The following is a 23,240-nucleotide window of genomic DNA, read 5'->3' as shown; positions in this document are numbered from 1 at the left end:
TGAGGGGTATTTTGTTAAAGACGTTGCTAGAATGTTTTTCAGTTTTTTGTAAGAAATCCCTCCAGGCCTCCAACGTGGCCTGCATAGTAGGAGAGAGACCGGGGAGGTTCAAGTGTTTGTTAAAGTGAGGAGCAGTTGAGGCTAGAGTTTGTGCGTATAACAGTAAAGTTAGAGGTCTCTGTTTGTTGTATTCTGTTTCCAAAGCAGGCCAACTTATGTTTGCGTTATATTTTATCCAAGAGGATATTTGACTTAAAATAGTGGCCTTACGATAGAATTCTAGATTGGGCAGGCTTAAACCTCCCTGGTCTCTATTTAATGATAGGATAGAGAGTGCTATTCTTGGTTTTTTATTTTGCCAAATATATTTGGATAGTTGTTTTTGAAAACTTTGGACTATTTGTTTCGGAACTTGTATAGGTAGGGTTCTGAAGAAGTGTAAAATGTTTGGGAGAATAATCATTTTGTATGCTGTCACTCGTCCCAACCACGATAGGTTTCGTGTGCTGAAAGCGTCTAGTTCTTTTTGTATCTCCGTTAGGAGGGGGGAGAAGTTAGCCGGGATTAAAGGGGTGGTCTCGCGAAACCAAGTGGGGTTATACACTTCCGTATGGCCATATTAATGCACTTTGTAATGTACATCGTGCATTAAATATGAGCCATACAGAAGTTATTCCACTTACCTGCTCCGTTGCTAGCGTCCTCGTCTCCATGGTTCCGTCTAAATTCGCTGGCAGCTTGCTTTTTTAGACGCGCTTGCGCAGTCCGGTCTTCTCCATTCAGCACGAGCCGCTTCAGTGTGCTCCCCGCTACAGCTCTTCTGCGCATGCGCAGACGAGCTGTCACTGCTCGGGAGCGCGCTGGAGCGGCCATTCTGTACCTTCCTCTGTTAGAGGAAGGTGCAGAAACTGGAGCTGCCGTCCTGAGAAGCTGCCCAGGTGTCCAGCTGTCCCGAGAAGCCGCCCAGGTAAGTGATGGGTCGGGGGTGATGTTCACTGACAGGTGAAGGCCCCGGAGCCCAGCGCTGGGCTCCGGAACCCAGCGCTGGGCTCCGGAACCCAGCGCTGGGCTCCGGAACCTAGCGCTGGGCTCCGGGGCCTTCACCTGGGCTCCGGAACCCAGCGCTGGGCTCCGGGGCCTTCACCTGGGCTCCGGAACCTAGCGCTGGGCTCCGGGGCCTTCACCTGGGCTCCGGGGCCTAGCGCTGGGCTCCGGGGCCTTCACCTGGGCTGAGGGTCTAGCGCTGGGGAGCCGGGAGTGTAGCGCTGGGGAGCCGGGAGCGTAGCGCTGGGGAGCCGGGAGCGTAGCGCTGGCGAGCCGGGGGCTAGCGCCGGTTACCTGCTGCCTGGCGGTGGGTGACTGGTCGGCGGCTGCGGTGGGTCCGGTCGGCGGCTGCGGGGCGTCGTGTTGCCATGGAGACACAGCTGGCAGCGTCTCGGGAGCGCGCACGTCGGGCTGCAGCGAGCGACGGGAAAAGAGTCGGCGGCCATCTTGGGGAAACTTTTATAAGTTGCTGAAACGCTGGAACGGTAAGTACGAACCAGCTAGAAAAGTCATTTACAGGGGGGCTTAGTAATGTATACTTAATGGGGGGGACTGGGCAAAAAAAAAAAATCACTGCTTCCTCGAGACATCTCCTTTAAGTTTGAAATGGGGTAGCATAATTTTATCCCTAAGTATGGGATACTATTATTCTGCCATTGGAACAAGAATTCTCTTTTGATATCTTGTTTTAGGTTTTCATTTATGTGTATGCCCAGAATTTGGGATTTAGTAATGTTTAGTTTGTAAAAGGATGCCTCTGCGAATTCGGATAGGATATGGTGTACTTTTCTGAGGGATTGAAGTGGATTTGTAAGTGTGAGTAGGATGTCGTCTGCAAATAGACTGATTTTGTGTTGGCGGTGTCCTGCGTGAATGCCGTGTATGTCTGAGTTGTTTCTAATGTGTTCAGCTAGGGGTTCCATGACCAGTGTAAATAATAGAGGTGATAAGGGGCATCCTTGGCGAGTACCGTTAGTTATAGAAAATGAGTTTGATAGATTCCCATCTACTAGGACTCTAGCTGATGGAGTTGTATATAGTGCTGTTATTGCGTTAAAGATGTTACCGCTGAATCCAAATTTATTTAGTGTCGAAAAAGCAAATTCCCAATGCAGGCGGTCAAATGCTTTTTCAGCATCCAGGGACACCAGTATAGAAGGGGATTGAGTTTTGGAATTTTTATGGATCAGATTTAGGATTCTTCTGGTCGCATCTGATGCCTGTCTTCCACTAGTGAAACCTACCTGATCTGAATGCACTATATCAGGTAGGATATTTATGAGTCTGCGGGCGATGGTTTTTGCATAGATTTTAATATCGCAATTAAGTAGCGAGATAGGCCTAAAGTTGTCCGGAGAGGTGGGATTTTTCCCGGGTTTAGGAATTGTGACTATCGTTGCTTCTAACATCTCCGGGGGGAAAGAATGTTGTTGGATGCCTTGGTTGAAAGCCTGTGACATATGAGAGACCAGAGGTGAGTAAAAGGTTTTGTAGTAATCATTCGAGAATCCATCTGGACCAGGTGCTTTCTGTAGTTTTAAGGTTTGAATGGTGTCTTTAATTTCCTCGGGTGAGATAGGAGTATTTAAGTAGGTTAGGTGTTTTTCTGTAAGGGTTGGAAGTTTTATTTTCTTTAGAAAGGAGTTTATTATCTGGGGAGATGGTTGGGGCGTGTCTTTATCTTCCCTTAAATTATAGAGTTTTTTATAATATTGTCGGAAGGTTTCTGATATTTGGTTGGGATGGAATAGTTTTGTCTTTTGGTTGTTTGGGTCTAGAATGAAGGGAATTGAAGATTTTTGTATTCTTTTTTTGACCATTTTCGCCATCATGCGCGAGGGTTTATTGTTGGAAATGTAGAAGGTGGAGCGGAATGATTTCTGCTCTCTGTCGTAGTTGTCGAGCAGGGTATTCCTAAGTTTGTGTCTTAATTCAAACAGTTCCTCGTGTATCTTTTCCGTAGGGGACTCGCGTAATTTTTGTTCTGTGATGGATATCTGAGTTATAAGCGTGTCTAAGTGTTTCGTTTTTTCCTTTTTGTATTGTGAACTAATTGTAATTAAGGAACCTCTTATAAATGCTTTGTGAGCATTCCAAATAGTGAGTGGGGATACCTCAGAGGTAGTGTTGTTTGAAAAATATTCTCCTAGGTCTGTCTGGATTTTTTCACGAAATTTCGGGATTTTCATGAGATACGTATTGTTTCTCCAAGTTTTTGTTTTTCCCTGTGAGCCTTCCAGATTTATGGAGAGTAATGTTGGGGCGTGGTCGGACCATGTTATTTTGCCTATTTGGGCTCTCGTGAGTAGTGATAAAGCGTTTTTGTTGGTTAGGATGAGATCAATTCTGGAGAAGGACTTATATCTAGCCGAGTAGAAGGAATATTCTTTTGAGGATGCGTTTAAGCATCTGAAAGTGTCAAAGATATTTTCCTTATGTAGCCAGGGTAGCAGAGAGGGAGAGGATCTTAGTTGTCCTCTTGATGAGTCCATTGATTTATCCGGGACTGCATTAAAGTCTCCGCATATGATTAAGGTTCCTGTTTCGCATTTCCTAATTTTCCTCATTAGTTTATTTAAGAAGCGTAGCGGGGCGTAATTAGGCGCGTATAGGTTTACAAGTGTAAATGGTTTAGAGTTTAATAACCCTGTCAGGATGAGATATCTACCGTCAGGATCTGCGGTTTCTGAAAGAATTTCTGTATGAATAGTATCTCTAAATGCTATTAAAACCCCTGCTTTCTTTTTTGAGGAGCATGCAGTAAAAATTTTAGGAAATTTTTTGTGAAGTAGTGTCAAGGAGGTGGAGGATGCAAGGTGAGTTTCCTGCACACACACAACATCCGCATTGGGGGAAATTGCTTCCTTCCATAGTGAGGATCTTTTAAAAGGGGAATTCAGCCCATTTGCGTTTATAGAAAATATTTTTATTGGCATTGTTTCTACGTTTGTTGAAGTAGGAGGTGAGAGACGTGGAAAGTCGGGCGTTACGTGGACCTGTTAGTGGTTAAGAGGATTAACAAAATAACGGTGAAACCACTTTTTATATTCCTTAACAGATATCTAAAGTATCTCAATATTGCAAAATAACGTTGCAAATTTTACTTTTAAGATTGGAAGGAAGAAAAAGAGAAAGAATGCAACTAAGAATCAAGACAGTAATATTTGACTTTTCAGGTGTGAAATAGAGTGAGGTATGGTTTGTTTCAGGTTAAAAACCTGTACCAAAAATATTGGGGGGGGAAAGTTCGCCTGGAATACGCCGGGCCTGACCACCTCATATTTTCGAGAGGTTAAAATTGAAGGAACTTCCTCTTCTCAGAAGGTGGTTAGTTGTAAGGCGGCCTTTGATCTTTCGCGTAGCTGTTCTTTGAGAATGTATTTTGGTTATTTGGTGGAGGTATATTTATCCCCCATTTTCTGCAAATCTGGACGGCATCTTCTGGTTTGAGAATAACGTGGATAGTGTCGTCTTTCTTTATCAGGATTTTAGTCGGGAAGCCCCATCTATATGGAATTTTTTCATGGCGTAGAGCTTCGGTGAATGAGGAGAATCTCTTTCTCTCCTGCATAGTGGTTTTGGATAAATCTGTATATAGACGGATATTTTCTAAGGGTGCTGGTAGCGGATTTACTTTCCTCGCGGCTAGCATGAGGGCTTCTTTTGTCTGGAAAAAGTGTATTCTTGCAATAATGTCTCTTGGGATAGAGTCTGCGAGAAATCTAGGCTTGGGTAGCCTATGTGCTCTGTCAATTGATAGATCTAGGTTGGAGGCATTGGGGAGCAAAGTAGCCATTAAGCTCTTTAAGTACGTTGGAATTTCAGATGTTGAGATGTTTTCCGGGATTCCACGGAATTTAATATTGTTTCTCCTGTTTCTATCCTCCATGTCGGCTAATTTCGTTTTAAGTTGGGTTACTTCCTCTACCAGCTCGTAATGCGCATCTATCAATGCATTATGCGACTGAGAGAATTCTCCCATTTTATTTTCTGTATGAGATACTCTTTCTCCTAGGTCTTCTAATGTGGCTTTAAGGGAGGTTTTCAAAGAGTTAAAATTGTGTTGTAGGGAGTCGCTGAAAGCGATTACCATCTCCTTAATGAAAGACTCTGAAGCTGGTTGAGAGGATGAAGGGAGAGCTGTAATGTACTCTTTTATAGATGGGGTGTTTAGTTGTTTGTTTAATGGCTCTTCCAATCTGGGTTTCTGTTTGAGCGGACTTATTGTAGGGGACTGTCCTTTCACTGCAAGTGAAGAGGAGACCGACGCCATTTTGTGGGCATCATGTGGAGACATGTTATGTCTTTTTTCTGCGGGCATATGAGGAGCTAGGGATTCTTGGAGCTCACTGTCAGAGGTGTGTAATACGTGATCTGTGGGGGAACTCTCCCCAGACCGAGAACTCTGCTTTTAACAGTCTGAATAAGCAGAACAAGCAGTTTCCTCTGGTGTTGTATGCCTGGGAGTGCCGGGCGCCATTTTGTGGGCATATTGTGGGCACTGCTAAGCCTTTTGTCAGTCTTTTTAATGTGGTCTGAGGTGTTTGCAGTTTCACTCACCGCAATTCCAGGAGACCGATCTGGTGAGGAGTCCTCCGGTGCCAGTGGAGAGAGAGAGCCTTCTCCTCCTATGCTTGTGCAGGGCGCGGGACAGTTCGGAGCACTCGCTGCAGGTGTCAGTTTAGCTGTCGGCGCTGTGAAGAACTCCTCCAGCCGCTTCGGCTGCGGGCGCTGAGCTCGGCGTCGGGACATTTCCTGATGAGTGCTCAGGTCCAGGGAGGTTACTGGAGGTATTTTGCGAGAGGGGAAGCTCTTTTTCATCGGCTAAGGGTAGCTTTTAGGTGGAAGACCGAGCGGAGCTCCGGATTTACACGGCCATCTTAAGCTCGTCCAGGCCACGCCCCCCCATAATCTGCTTTTTTACTGACTATCGCATCAGGCGAAAATCGCACGATTTTCTTGCCTGTCTGAAACCACCCTTATTGCGGAAAACTGATGCCTTGTACGAAGACTCCAGTACCCTGTTGTACCGCATCTAGCTTAGATACAAGATGTGATACAGACAGGCATAGAGGCTCTAGTACCCTGTTGTACCGCCTCTAGCTTGGATACAAGATGTGATACAGACAGGCATGGAGGCTCTAGTACCCTGTTGTACTGCCTCTAGCTTGGATACAAGATGTGATACAGGCGGGCATGGAGGCTCTAGTACCCTGTTGTACCGCCTCTAGCTTGGATACAAGATGTGATACGGGCGGGCATGGAGGCTCTAGTACACTGTTGTACCGCCTCTAGCTTGGATACAAGATGTGATACAGGTGGGCATGGAGGCTCTAGTACCCTGTTGTACCGCCTCTAGCTTGGATACAAGATGTGATATAGATAGGCATGGAGGCTCTAATACCCTGTTGTACCACCTCTAGCTTGGATACAAGATGTGATACAGACAGGCATGGAGGCTCTAGTACCCTGTTGTACCGCCTCTAGGTTGGATACAAGATGTGATACAGGCGGGCATGGAGGCTCTAGTACCCTGTTGTTCCGCCTCTAGCTTGGATACAAGATGTGATACGGGCGGGCATGGAGGCTCTAGTACCCTGTTGTACCGCCTCTAGCTTGGATACAAGATGTGATACAGGTGGGCATCGAGGCTCTAGTACCCTGTTGTACCGCCTCTAGCTTGGATACAAAATGTGATACAGGTGGGCATGGAGGCTCTAGTACCCTGTTGTACCACCTCTAGCTTGGATACAAGATGTGATACAGGCGGGCATGGAGGCTCTAGTACCCTGTTGTGCCGCCTCTAGCTTGGATACAGGATGTGATACAGGTGGGCATGGATGCTCTAGTATCCTGTTGTACTGCCTCTAGCTTGGATACAAGATGTGATACAGACAGGCATGGAGGCTCTAGTACCCTGTTGTACCACCTCTAGCTTGGATACAAGATGTGATACAGGCAGGCATGGAGGCTCTAGTACCCTGTTGTACCACCTCTAGCTTGGATACAAGATGTGATACAGGCAGGCATGGAGGCTCTAGTACCCTGTTGTACCACCTCTAGCTTGGATACAAGATGTAATATAGGTGGGCATGGAGGCTCTAGTACCCTGTTGTACCGCCTCTAGCTTGGATACAAGATGTGATATAGACAGGCATGGAGGCTCTAATACCCTGTTGTACCACCTCTAGCTTGGATACAAGATGTGATACAGACAGGCATGGAGGCTCTAGTACCCTGTTGTACTGCCTCTAGCTTGGATACAAGATGTGATACAGGCGGGCATGGAGGCTCTAGTACCCTGTTGTACCGCCTCTAGCTTGGATACAAGATGTGATACGGGCGGGCATGGAGGCTCTAGTACCCTGTTGTACTGCCTCTAGCTTGGATACAAGATGTGATACGGGCGGGCATGGAGGCTCTAGTACCCTGTTGTACTGCCTCTAGCTTGGATACAAGATGTGATACAGACAGGCATGGAGGCTCTAGTACCCTGTTGTACCACCTGTAGCTTGGATACAAGATGCGATACGGGCGGGCATGGAGGCTCTAGTACCCTGTTGTACTGCCTCTAGCTTGGATACAAGATGTGATACAGGCAGGCATGGAGGCAAAAGTACCCTGTTGTACCACCTGTAGCTTGGACACAAGATGTGATACAGGCGGGCATGGATGCTCTAGTATCCTGTTGTACTGCCTCTAGCTTGGATACAAGATGTGATACAGACAGGCATGGAGGCTCTAGTACCCTGTTGTACCACCACTAGCTTGGATACAAGATGTGATACAGGCAGGCATGGAGGCTCTAGTACCCTGTTGTACCACCTCTAGCTTGGATACAAGATGTAATACAGGTGGGCATGGAGGCTCTAGTACCCTGTTGTACCGCCTCTAGCTTGGATACAAGATGTGATATAGACAGGCATGGAGGCTCTAATACCCTGTTGTACCACCTCTAGCTTGGATACAAGATGTGATACAGACAGGCATGGAGGCTCTAGTACCCTGTTGTACTGCCTCTAGCTTGGATACAAGATGTGATACAGGCGGGCATGGAGGCTCTAGTACCCTGTTGTACCGCCTCTAGCTTGGAAACAAGATGTGATACGGGCGGGCATGGAGGGTCTAGTACCCTGTTGTACCGCCTCTAGCTTGGATACAAGATGTGATACAGGCAGGCATGGAGGCAATAGTACCCTGTTGTACCACCTGTAGCTTGGACACAAGATGTGATACAGGTGGGCATGGAGGCTCTAGTACCCTGTTGTACTGCCTCTAGCTTGGATACAAGATGTGATACAGACAGGCATGGAGGCTCTAGTACCCTGTTGTACCACCTCTAGCTTGGATACAAGATGTGATACAGGCAGGCATGGAGGCTCTAGTACCCTGTTGTACCACCTGTAGCTTGGATACAAGATGTGATACGGGTGGGCATGGAGGCTCTAGTACCCTGTTGCACTGCCTCTAGCTTGGATACAAGATGTGATACGGGTGGGCATGGAGGCTCTAGTACCCTGTTGCACTGTCTCTAGCTTGGATACCAGATGTGATACGGGTGGGCATGGAGGCTCTAGTACCCTGTTGCACTGCCTCTAGTTTGGATACAAGATGTGATACAGGTGGGCATGGAGGCTCTAGTACCCTGTTGTACCGCCTCTAGCTTGGATACAAGATGTGATGCGGGCGGGCATGGAGGCTCTAGTACCCTGTTGTACTGCCTCTAGCTTGGATACAAGATGTGATACGGGCGGGCATGAAGGCTCTAGTACCCTGTTGTACCGCCTCTAGCTTGGATACAAGATGTGATACAGACAGGCATGGAGGCTCTAGTACCCTGTTGTACCGCCTCTAGCTTGGATATAAAAAGTGATAGGGGTGGGCTTGGAGGCTCTGGTACCCTGTTGTACCACCTCTAGCTTGGATACAAGATGTGATACGGGCGGGCATGGAGGCTCTAGTACCCTGTTGTACCGCCTCTAGCTTGGATACAAGATGTGATACAGGCGGGCATGGAGGCTCTAGTACCCTGTTGTACCACCTCTAGCTTGGATACAAGATGTGATACAGGCAGGCATGGAGGCTCTAGTACCCTGTTGTACCACCTCTAGGTTGGATACAAGATGTGATACAGGCAGGCATGGAGGCTCTAGTACCCTGTTGTACCACCTGTAGCTTGGATACAAGATGTGATACGGGTGGGCATGGAGGCTCTAGTACCCTGTTGCACTGCCTCTAGCTTGGATACCAGATGTGATACGGGTGGGCATGGAGGCTCTAGTTCCCTGTTGTACTGCCTCTAGCTTGGATACAAGATGTGATACAGACAGGCATGGAGGCTCTAGTACCCTGTTATAGCACCTGTAGCTTGGATACAAGATGTGATACGGGCGGGCATGGAGGCTCTAGTACCCTGTTGTACCGCCTCTAGCTTGGATACAAGATGTGATACAGGCAGGCATAGAGGCTCTAGTACCCTGTTGTACCGCCTCTAGCTTGGATACAAGATGTGATACAGGCGGGCATAGAGGCTCTAGTACCCTGTTGTACCGCCTCTAGCTGGGATACAAGATGTTATACGGGCGGGCATGGAGGCTCTAGTACCCTCTTGTACCGCCTCTAGCTTGGATACAAGATGTGATACAGGCCGGCATGGAGGCTCTAGTACCCTTTTGTACCGCCTCTAGCTTGGATACAAGATGTGATACAGGTGGGCATGGAGGCTCTAGTACCCTGTTGTACCGCCTCTAGCTTGGATACAAGATGTGATATAGACAGGCATGGAGGCTCTAATACCCTGTTGTACCACCTCTAGCTTGGATACAAGATGTGATACAGACAGGCATGGAGGCTCTAGTACCCTGTTGTACTGCCTCTAGCTTGGATACAAGATGTGATACAGGCGGGCATGGAGGCTCTAGTACACTGTTGTACCGCCTCTAGCTTGGATACAAGATGTGATACGGGCGGGCATGGAGGCTCTAGTACACTGTTGTACTGCCTCTAGCTTGGATACAAGATGTGATACAGAGAGGCATGGAGGCTCTAGTACCCTGTTGTACCACCTGTAGCTTGGATACAAGATGTGATACAGGCCGGCATGGAGGCTCTAGTACCCTGTTGTACCGCCTCTAGCTTCGATACAAGATGTGATACAGGTGGGCATCAAGGCTCTAGTACCCTGTTGTACCGCCTCTAGCTTGTATACAAGATGTGATACAGGTGGGCATCGAGGCTCTAGTACCCTGTTGTACCACCTCTAGCTTGGATACAAGATGTGATATAGATAGGCATGGAGGCTCTAATACCCTGTTGTACCACCTCTAGCTTGGATACAAGATGTGATACAGACAGGCATGGAGGCTCTAGTACCCTGTTGTACCGCCTCTAGGTTGGATACAAGATGTGATACAGGCGGGCATGGAGGCTCTAGTACCCTGTTGTACTGCCTCTAGCTTGGATACAAGATGTGATACAGGCGGGCATGGAGGCTCTAGTACCCTGTTGTACCGCCTCTAGCTTGGATACAAGATGTGATACGGGCGGGCATGGAGGCTCTAGTACCCTGTTGTACCGCCTCTAGCTTGGATACAAGATGTGATACGGGCGGGCATGGAGGCTCTAGTACCCTGTTGTACCGCCTCTAGCTTGGATACAAGATGTGATACAGGCGGGCATGGAGGCTCTAGTACCCTGTTGTACCGCCTCTAGCTTGGATACAAGATGTGATACAGGTGGGCATGGATGCTCTAGTATCCTGTTGTACTGCCTCTAGCTTGGATACAAGATGTGATACAGACAGGCATGAAGGCTCTAGTACCCTGTTGTACCACCTGTAGCTTGGATACAAGATGTGATACAGGCAGGCATGGAGGCTCTAGTACCCTGTTGTACCACCTCTAGCTTGGATACAAGATGTGATACAGGCGGGCATGGAGGCTCTAGTACCCTGTTGTACCGCCTCTAGCTTGGATACAAGATGTGATACGGGCGGGCATGGAGGCTCTAGTACCCTGTTGTACTGCCTCTAGCTTGGATACAAGATGTGATACGGGCGGGCATGGAGGCTCTAGTACACTGTTGTACTGCCTCTAGCTTGGATACAAGATGTGATACAGACAGGCATGGAGGCTCTAGTACCCTGTTGTACCACCTGTAGCTTGGATACAAGATGCGATACGGGCGGGCATGGAGGCTCTAGTACCCTGTTGTACTGCCTCTAGCTTGGATACAAGATGTGATACAGGCAGGCATGGAGGCAAAAGTACCCTGTTGTACCACCTGTAGCTTGGACACAAGATGTGATACAGGCGGGCATGGAGGCTCTAGTACCCTGTTGTACCGCCTCTAGCTTGGATACAAGATGTGATACAGGTGGGCATGGATGCTCTAGTATCCTGTTGTACTGCCTCTAGCTTGGATACAAGATGTGATACAGACAGGCATGGAGGCTCTAGTACCCTGTTGTACCACCTCTAGCTTGGATACAAGATGTGATACAGGCAGGCATGGAGGCTCTAGTACCCTGTTGTACCACCTCTAGCTTGGATACAAGATGTGATACAGGCAGGCATGGAGGCTCTAGTACCCTGTTGTACCACCTCTAGCTTGGATACAAGATGTAATACAGGTGGGCATGGAGGCTCTAGTACCCTGTTGTACCGCCTCTAGCTTGGATACAAGATGTGATATAGACAGGCATGGAGGCTCTAATACCCTGTTGTACCACCTCTAGCTTGGATACAAGATGTGATACAGACAGGCATGGAGGCTCTAGTACCCTGTTGTACTGCCTCTAGCTTGGATACAAGATGTGATACAGGCGGGCATGGAGGCTCTAGTACCCTGTTGTACCGCCTCTAGCTTGGATACAAGATGTGATACGGGCGGGCATGGAGGCTCTAGTACCCTGTTGTACCGCCTCTAGCTTGGATACAAGATGTGATACAGGCAGGCATGGAGGCAATAGTACCCTGTTGTACCACCTGTAGCTTGGACACAAGATGTGATACAGGTGGGCATGGAGGCTCTAGTACCCTGTTGTACTGCCTCTAGCTTGGATACAAGATGTGATACAGACAGGCATGGAGGCTCTAGTACCCTGTTGTACCACCTCTAGCTTGGATACAAGATGTGATACAGGCAGGCATGGAGGCTCTAGTACCCTGTTGTACCACCTGTAGCTTGGATACAAGATGTGATACGGGTGGGCATGGAGGCTCTAGTACCCTGTTGCACTGCCTCTAGCTTGGATACCAGATGTGATACGGGTGGGCATGGAGGCTCTAGTACCCTGTTGCACTGCCTCTAGCTTGGATACCAGATGTGATACGGGTGGGCATGGAGGCTCTAGTACCCTGTTGCACTGCCTCTAGTTTGGATACAAGATGTGATACAGGTGGGCATGGATGCTCTAGTATCCTGTTGTACTGCCTCTAGCTTGGATACAAGATGTGATACGGGTGGGCATGGAAGCTCTAGTACCCTGTTGTACTGCCTCTAGCTTGGATACAAGATGTGATACAGACAGGCATGGAGGCTCTAGTACCCTGTTGTACCACCTCTAGCTTGGATACAAGATGTGATACAGGCAGGCATGGAGGCTCTAGTACCCTGTTGTACCACCTGTAGCTTGGATACAAGATGTGATACGGGTGGGCATAGAGGCTCTAGTACCCTGTTGTACCGCCTCTAGCTTGGATACAAGATGTGATACAGGCGGGCATAGAGGCTCTAGTACCCTGTTGTACCGCCTCTAGCTGGGATACAAGATGTGATACGGGCGGGCATGGAGGCTCTAGTACCCTGTTGTACCGCCTCTAGGTTGGATACAAGATGTGATACGGGCGGGCATGGAGGCTCTAGTACCCTGTTGTACCGCCTCTAGCTTGGATACAAGATGTGATACGGGTGGGCATGGAGGCTCTAGTACCCTGTTGTACCGCCTCTAGCTTGGATACAAGATGTGATATAGACAGGCATGGAGGCTCTAATACCCTGTTGTACCACCTCTAGCTTGGATACAAGATGTGATACAGACAGGCAAGGAGGCTCTAGTACCCTGTTGTACTGCCTCTAGCTTGGATACAAGATGTGATACAGGCGGGCATGGAGGCTCTAGTACCTTGTTGTACCGCCTCTAGCTTGGATACAAGATGTGATACGGGCGGGCATGGAGGCTCTAGTACCCTGTTGTACCGCCTCTAGCTTGGATACAAGATGTGATACAGGTGGGCATGGAGACTCTAGTACCCTGTTGTACCGCCTCTAGCTTGGATACAAGATGTGATATAGACAGGCATGGAGGCTCTAATACCCTGTTGTACCACCTCTAGCCTGGATACAAGATGTGATACAGACAGGCATGGAGGCTCTAGTACCCTGTTGTACTGCCTCTAGCTTGGATACAAGATGTGATACAGGTGGGCATGGAGGCTCTAGTACCCTGTTGTACCACCTCTAGCTTGGATACAAGATGTGATACGGGCGGGCATGGAGGCTCTAGTACCCTGTTGTACCGCCTCTAGCTTGGATACAAGATGTGATACGGGCGGGCATGGAGGCTCTAGTACACTGTTGTACTGCCTCTAGCTTGGATACAAGATGTGATACAGACAGGCATGGAGGCTCTAGTACCCTGTTGTACCACCTGTAGCTTGGATACAAGATGTGATACGGGCGGGCATGGAGGCTCTAGTACCCTGTTGTACCGCCTCTAGCTTGGATACAAGATGTGATACAGGCCGGCATGGAGGCTCTAGTACCCTGTTGTACCGCCTCTAGCTTGGATACAAGATGTGATACAGATGGGCATGGAGGCTCTAGTACCCTGTTGTACCGCCTCTAGCTTGGATACAAGATGTGATATAGATAGGCATGGAGGCTCTAATACCCTGTTGTCCCACCTCTAGCTTGGATACAAGATGTGATACAGACAGGCATGGAGGCTCTAGTACCCTGTAGTACCGCCTCCAGGTTGGATACAAGATGTGATACAGGCGGGCATGGAGGCTCTAGTACCCTGTTGTACCACCTCTAGCTTGGATACAAGATGTGATACGGGCGGGCATGGAGGCTCTAGTACCCTGTTGTGCTGCCTCTAGCTTGGATACAAGATGTGATACAGACAGGCATGGAGGCTCTAGTCCCCTGTTGTACCACCTCTAGCTTGGATACAAGATGTGATACAGGCAGGCATGGAGGCTCTAGTACCCTGTTGTACCACCTCTAGCTTGGATACAAGATGTGATACAGGCAGGCATGGAGGCTCTAGTACCCTGTTGTACCACCTGTAGCTTGGATACAAGATGTGATACGGGTGGGCTTGGAGACTCTAGTACCCTGTTGCACTGCCTCTAGCTTGGATACCAGATGTGATACGGGTGGGCATGGAGGCTCTAGTTCCCTGTTGTACTGCCTCTAGCTTGGATACAAGATGTGATACAGACAGGCATGGAGGCTCTAGTACCCTGTTGTACCACCTGTAGCTTGGATACAAGATGTAATACAGGTGGTAATGGAGGCTCTAGTACCCTGTTGCACTGCCTCTAGCTTGGATACCAGATGTGATACGGGTGGGCATGGAGGCTCTAGTACCCTGTTGCACTACCTCTAGTTTGTATACCAGATGTGATACTGGCGGGCATGGCGGCATACAGGTTCTGTATGGTATCCTGTGGCATATTGCTCCACATTTGCTATGTAACTGAACCTTTAGATCATGCAAAGTTGTAGGTTGTAGAAGTTGGTCTCCCAGATGGTCCCATACATGTTATCTTGGTGATAAATTTGACCTGGCAGCCACGGAAGTGTGACAATGTTGTGGGACATTCCTGTGACCCCCTTGTGTGTGCGGCCGAGCACACTTGTCAGCTGATAGGTAAGGGCACGCATCGCTGTACTCCGGCCAGGGCAGACCGGTGGGCAGAAGGCGCTGCACTGCTGCACGCCCAGCCCTAATGCTATAGCGCCACGTCCAGCAGCAGTAGGCGTGAGCCGGCAATCACGTCCTAATGTGACCGTCAGCCAGTGGTGCAGCAGTGAGCAGCTGCTCTCCTGATGGAAGCAGAACGCTGCAGTCATCCGCAGTACATTCCACACCAGCTGCGCCTTCTGTGGTACAAGGTCCGTATTCCGAGACCAGCATTCTTCCCAGCATGCACTGCGGCTTCTTCTCATTTGCATATAACATTGTCACAAAATGCTCTTCAGTTTGGCCAAAATACTCTATATTAATGGGTTTTATTATTACAGGCATGACATATTAGGTAAAATATCACAGCAGGATACATTATTTTTAATTTATAAAAGTAATCTCTCCACAATGTAAGAACTTCTCTCCCGCGGGACCATAAATACCGCCGGGGCTGTCTGCAGTATCGTGCTTGCTTCGGCAGCACATATACTAAAATTGGAACGATACAGAGAAGATTAGCATGGCCCCTGCGCAAGGATGACACGCAAATTCGTGAGGCGTTCCATATTTTTGCACCGATTCTTCAATTAGAATTAAAAAAAAAATTCTAACATAACATTTTTTTCTCCTTATAGGTTTTAACTTGGAGTAATAATAATAATTGTCTCACGGTGCCACCACTAAAAGGTGTATTTTTTGTGCCATGTGACTACAGGCATACAGCAAATGTACCCGAGGCGCCATAACCACGTACAGTGTAACCCCCCCCAGAAGTTGTGGGATGACACTTTTGTCTGTGTGATTGTAACGTTGTTATAAGTGAGTGATTACAATATCGGAGTAAAAGGATCATTTAGGCGACTTTCACACGGGCGACCCCCTATTTTGTGTCTGCAATATTTGGTTGCCAGCAATGCTTTTTTTTTAGAATAATCTCCCATCGCAGTGCTGACGGCCACAATAAAATTGCGCGATAAAAAATGTACAATTTTTTATTGCGAAAATGAATAGGACTTTCCATTATCAAAATTGCATCGCAACACAATCTTGTTGCATTGCGAGGCGATAAAAAGGAGCGGCTCCATAGCGAAACCTGGGAGATAAAAAGAATGGCACATCGCAGAAAGATAGAGCAGCCGTTATTTTTTGTTCTCTCAACATCACATCAGTGAAAACATCACAGATGGGAAGGAAACCGTTGGTTTCATAATCTGCTTTTTTACTGACTATCGCATCAGGCGAAAATCGCACGATTTTCTTGCCTGTGTGAAACCACCCTTATTGCGGAAAACTGATGCCTTGTACGAAGACTCCAGTACCCTGTTGTACCGCCTCTAGCTTAGATACAAGATGTGATACAGGCGGGCATGGAGGCTCTAGTATCCTGTTGTACCGCCTCTAGCTTGGATACAAGATGTGATACAGGCAGGCATAGAGGCTCTAGTACCCTGTTGTACCGCCTCTAGCTTGGATACAAGATGTGATACAGACAGGCATGGAGGCTCTAGTACCCTGTTGTACCGCCTCTAGCTTGGATACAAGATGTGATACAGGCGGGCATAGAGGCTCTAGTACCCTGTTGTACCGCCTCTAGCTTGGATACAAGATGTGATACGGGCGGGCATGGAGGCTCTAGTACCCTGTTGTACCGCCTCTAGGTTGGATACAAGATGTGATACGGGCGGGCATGGAGGCTCTAGTACCCTGTTGTACCGCCTCTAGCTTGGATACAAGATGTGATACAGGTGGGCATGGAGGCTCTAGTACCCTGTTGTACCGCCTCTAGCTTGGATACAAGATGTGATATAGACAGGCATGGAGGCTCTAATACCCTGTTGCACCACCTCTAGCTTGGATACAAGATGTGATACAGACAGGCATGGAGGCTCTAGTACCCTGTTGTACCGTCTCTAGCTTGGATACAAGATGTGATACAGGCGGGCATGGGGGCTCTAGTACCCTGCTGTACCGCCTCTAGCTTGGATACAAGATGTGATACGGGCGGGCATAGAGGCTCTAGTACCCTGTTGTACCGCCTCTAGCTTGGATACAAGATGTGATACGGGCGGGCATGGAGGCTCTAGTACCCTGTTGTACTGCCTCTAGCTTGGATACAAGATGTGATACAGACAGGCATGGAGGCTCTAGTACCCTGTTGTACCACCTGTAGCTTGGATACAAGATGTGATACGGGCGGGCATGGAGGCTCTAGTACCCTGTTGTACCGCCTCTAGCTTGGATACAAGATGTGATACAGGCCGGCATGGAGGCTCTAGTACCCTGTTGTACCGCCTCTAGCTTGGATACAAGATGTGATACAGGTGGGCATGGAGGCTCTAGTACCCTGTTGTACCGCCTCTAGCTTGGATACAAGATGTGATACAGATAGGCATGGAGGCTCTAATACCCTGTTGTACCACCTCTAGCTTGGATACAAGATGTGATACAGACAGGCATGGAGGCTCTAGTACCCTGTTGTACTGCCTCTAGGTTGGATACAAGATGTGATACAGGCGGGCATGGAGGCTCTAGTACCCTGTTGTACCGCCTCTAGCTTGGATACAAGATGTGATACGGGCGGGCATGGAGGCTCTAGTACCCTGTTGTATTCTCTCTAGCTTGGATACAAGATGTGATACAGGCGGGCATGGAGGCTCTAGTACCCTGTTGTACCGCCTCTAGCTTGGATACAAGATGTGATACGGGCGGGCATGGAGGCTCTAGTACCCTGTTGTACCGCCTGTAGCTTGGACACAAGATGTGATCCGGTCAGGCATGGAGGCTCTAGTACCCTGTTGTACTGCCTCTAGCTTGGATACAAGATGTGATACAGGCGGGCATGGAGGCTCTAGTCCCCTGTTGTACCGCCTCTAGCTTGGATACAAGATGTGATACGGGCGGGCATGGAGGCTCTAGTACCCTGTTGTACCGCCTCTAGCTTGGATACAAGATGTGATACGGGCGGGCATGGAGGCTCTAGTACCCTGTTGCACTGCCTCTAGCTTGGATACCAGATGTGATACGGGTGGGCATGGAGGCTCTAGTACCCTGTTGCACTGCCTCTAGTTTGGATACAAGATGTGATACAGGTGGGCATGGAGGCTCTAGTACCCTGTTGTACCGCATCTAGCTTGGATACAAGATGTGATACGGGCGGGCATGGAGGCTCTAGTACCCTGTTGTACTGCCTCTAGCTTGGATACAAGATGTGATACGGGCGGGCATGAAGGCTCTAGTACCCTGTTGTACCGCCTCTAGCTTGGATACAAGATGTGATACAGACAGGCATGGAGGCTCTGGTACCCTGTTGTACCGCCTCTAGCTTGGATACAAGATGTGATACGGGCGGGCATGGAGGCTCTAGTACCCTATTGTACCGCCTCTAGCTTGGATACAAGATGTGATACAGGCGGGAATGGAGGCTCTAGTACCCTGTTGTACCGCCTCTAGCTTGGATACAAGATGTGATACGGGCGGGCATGGAGGCTCTAGTACCCTGTTGTACCGCCTCTAGCTTGGATACAAGATGTGATACAGGCGGGCATGGAGGCTCTAGTACCCTGTTGTACCGCCTCTAGCTTGGATACAAGATGTGATAAAGGTGGGCATGGAGGCTCTAGTATCCTGTTGTACCGCCTCTAGCTTGGATACAAGATGTGATACGGGCGGGCATGGAGGCTCTAGTACCCTGTTGTACTGCCTCTAGCTTGGATACAAGATGTGATACAGGCAGGCATGGAGGCTCTAGTACCCTGTTGTACCACCTGTAGCTTGGATACAAGATGTGATACAGGTGGGCATGGAGGCTCTAGTACCCTGTTGTACTGCCTCTAGCTTGGATACAAGATGTGATACAGACAGGCATGGAGGCTCTAGTACCCTGTTGTACCGCCTCTAGCTTGGATACAAGATGTGATACGGGCGGGCATGGAGGCTCTAGTACCCTGTTGTACCGCCTCTAGCTTGGATACAAGATGTGATACGGGCGGGCATGGAGGCTCTAGTACCCTGTTGTACCGTCTCTAGCTTGGATACTGTCGTAGAATTCCTTTGCGGAATCACGGCTTACTCAATTTGGAATGTTTACACCCTTCCATATTAATTCTGAATTGATAATGTGCATAAGAAGTTTCCACACTGACACGAGGTTCAGCATGCATAGCTTCCTCAATTCTAACTTTAATGATCGGCGTGTAGCCTGTTTTAAGAGTTTAACACATCCGCCCATCTGGGCAGGTCAAAGATTACATAGATACAACGTATTGTTTAATTATTGGATAAGCATCTTGCAATTCTTCCATCCTCCGGTCATCTGTGATTGGCCATCAGGTGGTGGATGAGATGAGTGGGTTGTCTTGGAGCCACGTGTGGTTCCTTCGATATGATTGGATGTTACATCATGAACTATAAATTGCACAAACCTCCCATGTTATTTGCATACGTTTCCAGTAAAGTTGCTGGGGAAATTTTCGCGGTAACTTGAAAGCGGAAGCTTGTCTCAGATTCGGTTCATTGTCTACTTCCTAGTTCCTTTAATCACCCATGCAACCGGACAAACAGATATATTTATATCTTGGTTGCGTGCTAAATTCCATCCAGCAGAGTTTATAAAACAGATATTTCATATAAGCGGAAGTACCTATTGCATAACTGTAAGAACATTATATTTGTAGCAAGACAGAAAGCAAATATGTATACAGAATGTTAAATTGACAACTGTCTACTGCCAAGGCCCACCGATCCATATAGATATATACTGGGCTTCCACCACAATACAAGATGTGATACGGGCGGGCATGGAGGCTCTAGTACCCTGTTGCACTGCCTCTAGCTTGGATACCAGATGTGGTACGGGTGGGCATGGAGGCTCTAGTACCCTGTTGTACTGCCTCTAGCTTGGATACAAGATGCGATACAGACAGGCATGGAGGCTCTAGTACCCTGTTGTACCACCTCTAGCTTGGATACAAGATGTGATACAGGCATTCATGGTGGCTCTAGTACCCTGTTGTACCACCTGTAGCTTGGATACAAGATGTGATACGGGTGGGCATGGAGGCTCTAGTACCCTGTTGCACTGCCTCTAGCTTGGATACAAGATGTGATACGGGTGGGCATGGAGGCTCTAGTACCCTGTTGCACTGCCTCTAGCTTGGATACCAGATGTGATACGGGTGGGCATGGAGGCTCTAGTACCCTGTTGCACTGCCTCTAGTTTGGATACAAGATGTGATACAGGCGGGCATGGAGGCTCTAGTACCCTGTTGTACCGCCTCTAGCTTGGATACAAGATGTGATACGGGCGGGCATGGAGGCTCTAGTACCCTGTTGTACCGCCTCTAGCTTGGATACAAGATGTGATACAGGTGGGCATGGAGGCTCTAGTACCCTGTTGTACCGCCTCTAGCTTGGATACAAGATGTGATACAGGTGGGCATGGATGCTCTAGTATCCTGTTGTACTGCCTCTAGCTTGGATACAAGATGTGATACGGGCGGGCATGGAGGCTCTAGTACCCTGTTGTACTGCCTCTAGCTTGGAAACAAGATGTGATACAGACAGGCATGGAGGCTCTAGTACCCTGTAGTACCACCTCTAGCTTGGATACAAGATGTGATACAGGCAGGCATGGAGGCTCTAGTACCCTGTTGTACCACCTCTAGCTTGGATACAAGATGTGATACAGGCAGGCATGGTGGCTCTAGTACCCTGTTGTACCACCTGTAGCTTGGATACAAGATGTGATACGGGTGGGCATGGAGGCTCTAGTACCCTGTTGCACTGCCTCTAGCTTGGATACCAGATGTGATACGGGCGGGCATGGAGGCTCTAGTTCCCTGTTGTACTGCCTCTAGCTTGGATACAAGATGTGATACAGACAGGCATGGAGGCTCTAGTACCCTGTTGTACCACCTGTAGTTTGGATACAAGATGTAATACAGGTGGGCATGGAGGCTCTAGTACCCTGTTGCACTGCCTCTAGCTTGGATACCAGATGTGATACGGGTGGGCATGGAGGCTCTAGTACCCTGTTCCCTGCCTCTAGTTTGTATACCAGATGTGATACTGGCGGGCATGGCGGCATACAGGTTCTGTATGGTATCCTGTGGCATATTGCTCCACATTTGCTATGTAACTGAACCTTTAGATCATGCAAAGTTGTAGGTTGTAGAAGTTGGTCTCCCAGATGGTCCCATACATGTTATCTTGGTGATAAATTTGACCTGGCAGCCATGGAAGTGTGACAATGTTGTGGGACATTCCTGTGACCCCCTTGTGTGTGCGGCCGAGCACACTTGTCAGCTGATAGGTAAGGGCACGCATCGCTGTACTCCGGCCAGGGCAGACCGGTGGGCAGAAGGCGCTGCACTGCTGCACGCCCAGCCCTAATGCTATAGCGCCACGTCCAGCAGCAGTAGGCGTGAGCCGGCAATCACGTCCTAATGTGACCGTCAGCCAGTGGTGCAGCAGTGAGCAGCTGCTCTCCTGATGGAAGCAGAGCGCTGCAGTCATCCGCAGTACATTCCACACCAGCTGCGCCTTCTGTGGTACAAGGTCCGTATTCCGAGACCAGCATTCTTCCCAGCATGCACTGCGGCTTCTTCTCATTTGCATATAACATTGTCACAAAATGCTCTTCAGTTTGGCCAAAATACTCTATATTAATGGGTTTTATTATTACAGGCATGACATATTAGGTAAAATATCACAGCAGGATACATTATTTTTAATTTATAAAAGTAATCTCTCCACAATGTAAGAACTTCTCTCCCGCGGGACCATAAATACCGCCGGGGCTGTCTGTAGTATTGTGCTTGCTTCGGCAGCACATATACTAAAATTGGAACGATACAGAGAAGATTAGCATGGCCCCTGCGCAAGGATGACACGCAAATTCGTGAGGCGTTCCATATTTTTGCACCGATTCTTCAATTAGAATTAAAAAAAAAAATTTTTTCTCCTTATAGGTTTTAACTTGGAGTAATAATAACAATTGTCTCACGGTGCCACCACTAAAAGGTGTATTTTTTGTGCCATGTGACTACAGGCATACAGCAAATGTACCCGAGGCGCCATAACCACGTACAGTGTAACCCCCCCCAGAAGTTGTGGGATGACACTTTTGTCTGTGTGATTGTAACGTTGTTATAAGTGAGTGATTACAATATCGGAGTAAAAGGATCATTTAGGCGACTTTCACACGGGCGACCCCCTATTTTGTGTCGGCAATATTTGGTTGCCAGCAATGCTTTTTTTTTAGAATAATCTCCCATCGCAGTGCTGACGGCCACAATAAAATTGCGCGATAAAAAATGTACAATTTTTTATTGCGAAAATGAATAGGACTTTCCATTATCAAAATTGCATCGCAACACAATCTTGTTGCATTGCGAGGCGATAAAAAGGAGCGGCTCCATAGCGAAACCTGGGAGATAAAAAGAATCGCACATCGCAGAAAGATAGAGCAGCCGTTATTTTTTGTTCTCTCAACATCACATCAGTGAAAACATCACAGATGGGAAGGAAACCTTTGGTTTCATAATCTGCTTTTTTACTGACTATCGCATCAGCCGAAAATCGCACGATTTTCTTGCCTGTGTGAAACCACCCTTATTGCGGAAAACTGATGCCTTGTACGAAGACTCCAGTACCCTGTTGTACCGCCTGTAGCTTGGATACAAGATGTGATACGGGTGGGCATGGAGGCTCTAGTACCCTGTTGCACTGCCTCTAGCTTGGATACAAGATGTGATACGGGTGGGCATGGAGGCTCTAGTACCCTGTTGCACTGCCTCTAGCTTGGATACCAGATGTGATACGGGTGGGCATGGAGGCTCTAGTACCCTGTTGCACTGCCTCTAGTTTGGATACAAGATGTGATACAGGCGGGCATGGAGGCTCTAGTACCCTGTTGTACCGCCTCTAGCTTGGATACAAGATGTGATACGGGCGGGCATGGAGGCTCTAGTACCCTGTTGTACCGCCTCTAGCTTGGATACAAGATGTGATACAGGTGGGCATGGAGGCTCTAGTACCCTGTTGTACCGCCTCTAGCTTGGATACAAGATGTGATACAGGTGGGCATGGATGCTCTAGTATCCTGTTGTACTGCCTCTAGCTTGGATACAAGATGTGATACGGCCGGGCATGGAGGCTCTAGTACCCTGTTGTACTGCCTCTAGCTTGGATACAAGATGTGATACAGACAGGCATGGAGGCTCTAGTACCCTGTAGTACCACCTCTAGCTTGGATACAAGATGTGATACAGGCAGGCATGGA

General features: G+C 48.4%; 2 non-coding genes across 2 annotated transcripts; both read left to right on the top strand.

Annotated features, from left to right (window-relative positions):
- The first annotated feature begins 15,424 nt into the window (after nt 1–15,424).
- Nucleotides 15,425–15,531, top strand: LOC136588945 (U6 spliceosomal RNA). The gene has a single exon (XR_010787732.1). It is a non-coding gene; the product is annotated as a U6 spliceosomal RNA (small nuclear RNA).
- Nucleotides 15,532–21,770: 6,239 nt separating this feature from the next.
- On the top strand, nt 21,771–21,877 carry LOC136588944 (U6 spliceosomal RNA). The gene has a single exon (XR_010787731.1). It is a non-coding gene; the product is annotated as a U6 spliceosomal RNA (small nuclear RNA).
- Nucleotides 21,878–23,240: the final 1,363 nt, after the last annotated feature.

Source organism: Eleutherodactylus coqui, chromosome 13 (assembly GCF_035609145.1).
Source record: "Eleutherodactylus coqui strain aEleCoq1 chromosome 13, aEleCoq1.hap1, whole genome shotgun sequence".
Classification (NCBI taxonomy): domain Eukaryota; kingdom Metazoa; phylum Chordata; class Amphibia; order Anura; family Eleutherodactylidae; genus Eleutherodactylus; species Eleutherodactylus coqui.
The sequence above is the reverse complement of the archived record's forward strand: the minus strand, read 5'-3'. Positions and strand labels throughout refer to the sequence as shown.